General features: G+C 37.9%; 1 pseudogene; it reads left to right on the forward strand.

The window, feature by feature from the left end:
* Positions 1 to 1,713: 1,713 nt before the first annotated feature.
* LOC114035401 lies at positions 1,714 to 2,176 on the forward strand (annotated as a pseudogene).
* Positions 2,177 to 3,547: the final 1,371 nt, after the last annotated feature.

The raw sequence follows: 3,547 nt of genomic DNA on the forward strand, positions 1-3,547 counted from the left end.
CAGGAAGAAAGACCTGAATTTGACCCAGGGCAAATCAGTTTTCCTTTCCGAGCTTCAATTTCTAAATCAGTAAAGTTAAGATACTGGTAGTACTTAACTTCATAGGGTTACTGAATTTAAACAGTATTTTAAAAACAACTATGATGTGCTGAACTCTGTGCTAGGCACTAAGGATAACAAGGACCAAAATGAAACAGTCCCTGACTCCAAGGAGCTTGTAGTTTACGTGAATGCCAAAACGATATAATGTATATAAGGTGGTTTACATACCTTAAAAGTTTCATTACACAACTTTTTTTACTTCCTCATGTACATATTAAGTATAGAAGAGGGAAAAGAAAAGAGAGAGAAGGGGGTGAGGGAAAGACAGACAGAGAGAGCTAGGGGAAAGGGAAGGAAAGACAGAGAGAGAGAGAGAGAGAGAGAGAGAGGAGATTAAAAAAATTGACTAAAGCACCCAATAGGAAGGCCAAGAAACATATAAAGTTCATATGACCCCCAGCAAAACTACATTCTAATTTTCATTTCAGCTGTGAACTATATAATAATCATTCAAAAAAAACCTTTCTGGCTACAATTATACAAATAACTTATCTACCACTTATAATACCAGAACCTTGAGAATGAACTCTTCAGGAAAAATCCTAAGCTTTAATCAAAACCAAAAATCCAGGTTGAGTGTCTCCAATGTTCCCATGTTCTCAGTTGTTGCAACTGAAAAAAGTTTGAAAGCCGGATATAGGATTTCAAAAAAACTTTCTCTTATTAAAATATATTAGGCCACAAACTTACAACATTGGGGTAACACAAAAAATCAAGCCTCTATAGGCACAAACAAATGTGTTACAAAGTTCTGAGGATATAACTAATCATTCCAGGTTTTATCTCAAGTGAGTCACATCATGGAACGGACATTAGAACATATATAGGCACGTGCCATTTCATTTCATTCATTTACAATATAAGACAGCTCCAGTAATGACTGAGCAGTTTATTGTTTCAATGTCCAAAAACCATTATAAAAGCCCTTCTAGCAAGAAAAATCAGACGGAAGAGTAAACCCACTAAAATATGCACAGACTAAGTCAACTGATGCTAATGCCACTAATTCAACAGGTGCTAATGTAAAAATAATGATTAAACAGCTGGTCTTGGCCTTCAAGTTTTTTTTTTTTCTTAATGTGAATATAAATAGTTCTGCAGTATGGATAGGTTAATATCTAATATCAAGAGGACCAAAGAAAACTTCTTTTTTGAGGACTTATTCTTTAATATTTACAACTAATTCTGAATTTTAATGACCCTTTGCATCTACCTCTCAGAAGCCTAGTATTATTATTCCTTGTAATCTAAGAATGTGCTTTAAAAAATGGAAATACCCCAAACTAATATTAAAATGAATTAATCAGCTGCTTATTACATGATATTTTCAGTGAAATAACCAGTTATTTTCACATCCTGTAAACCTGGTCTTGTCCAAATTCACCAAAAAAAAAAAATCATGTTTTGACTATATCATAATATCATCTTTTACTTTTCCATTTGTGGAATCAATATACATGCTTAACTCAGAATGTAAGCTACTTGAGGGCAGAAACTATTTTGTGGTTTGACACAAAGACTATTTGCCTTTATATCCTCAAGGAGTAATTTACTAAATGTTTGTTGAGTTAAAAAGATAATTTAGGGGACAGCATCAGCACCAGATCCAAGATGGCGGCCAGCAGGAGGCTAATGAAGGAGCTGGAAGAAATCCACAAGGGTGGGATGAAAAACTTCCATGACATCCAGGTTGATGAAGCTAATTTATTGACTTGGCAAGGGCTCATCATTCCTGACAACCCTCCACATGACAAGGAAGCCTTCGGAATTGAAATAACTTCCCAGCAGAGTATCCATTCAAACCACTTAAGATTACTTTTAAAACAAAGATTTACCACCCTAATATCAATGAAAAAGGCAGATCTGTCTGCTAGAATTAGTAATGAAAACTGGAAGCCAGCAACCAAAACTGACCGAGTCATCCAGTCCCTCGCAGCACTGGTGAACGACCCCCAGACTGAGCACCCCCTTTGGGCTGACCTAGCTGAAGAGGACTCTAAGGACCATAAACAAATCTGTAAGAACGATGAAGAGTTTACAAAGAAATACAAGGGAAAAGCGACCTGTGGACTAAATCTTCCATGATTGATTCCAACAAGAATGAATGGAGACCCAGAGCAGTGTATTTCCAACATCCCACAACCAGGACTCTTTGGGAAATTGACAGGGGCCACTTCCCGGCATTAACTTGTGGCAGTTACTAACTTTCTACAGTTTTCTTAATCAAAAGTGGTCTGGGGGAGCATCTAGGTGGTGCAGAGGATAGAGCCCCGGCCGTGGATTCAGGAGGACCTGAGTTCAAATCTGGCCTCAGACACTTGACACTTACTAGCTGTGTGATCCTGGGCAAGTCACCTAACCCCGATTGCCTCACTGAAAAGGAAAAAAAAAAAAAAATGCACATTGGGGAAGCTAGGTGGCGCAGTGGATAGAACACTGGCCCTGAAGTCAGGAGGACCTGAGTTCAAATCCAGTCTCAGACCAAACACTTGACACTTACTAACTGTGTGACCCTTGGCAAGTCACTTCATCCCAATTGCCTAAAAAAGAAAAAAAGTGGTCTAGGTAAAACTGTAAAGAAAAGATTAAAATTTTAAGATGTTCTTCTGATTTCTTTGTTTTAAAAATCCCTGCTTCAGTCCACCTCAAAGCATGGTGTTTTCTTTTCTTGCCCAAATCTATCCCAAATCTTCAGTTTTTCTTCAGGTTTAAAACAAAAAGTTAGTGAGTAGTGCACACTCCTGATCGTTCCCTTCCCCTTTATAGGTCTTATTTTGTTAAGTTCACTTTAATCACACTCCCTATCCCCAGAATAATTCCTTGGAACCCCCCATTTAAGCTCCCCCTGCCATGCCCTGAAAGAAAATGGCCTAAAATGCAGCAGTCCTATTGCCTTCCCTCCCTGTGGTTCTGTGCTTTGTGAGTGCAGGTTGTGAGTCTGTAACATCTACGGAACCCAAATGAGGCTAAAGCCAAGGGTGAAGTCTGTGATGAGGAAGGAGCCTGGCTGTTGTGTAAATCTGGCTGATGTTATCAAAATAATGTCAATTAAATGGACAACCCCCCCCCAAAAAAAGATAATTTAATTGGCACACATTACACTTTTTTCACTGGGAATATTTGTCAGAGACAACTTGCACAAATGTTACAAAAACCAAACTGGATTCAGCTGAGGAACTTTCCTCAAATGGAGTTTTAGGAATTAAATCACTTAGACACTTAGTCCAATTGACCTGAAGCAAAGCAGGATGGATCTTGGCTTATCCTAAGAAGTAGGTTTGTCCTAAGAACTTCTTAGGAGTAATAAAGATCAATGGTACTCATTGAATGGAACATTTATTTAAGCTTCATATAGACAAACTGAATTAACAGTTCAATTTAGTCAAAACAATCAGATTAGGCACTCCTTTCAGAATTTAGCCTTACTAACAAACCCTTAATTTAT

This window comes from Vombatus ursinus, unplaced genomic scaffold (assembly GCF_900497805.2).
Source record: "Vombatus ursinus unplaced genomic scaffold, bare-nosed wombat genome assembly UNPS02009205.1, whole genome shotgun sequence".
NCBI classification, from domain to species: domain Eukaryota; kingdom Metazoa; phylum Chordata; class Mammalia; order Diprotodontia; family Vombatidae; genus Vombatus; species Vombatus ursinus.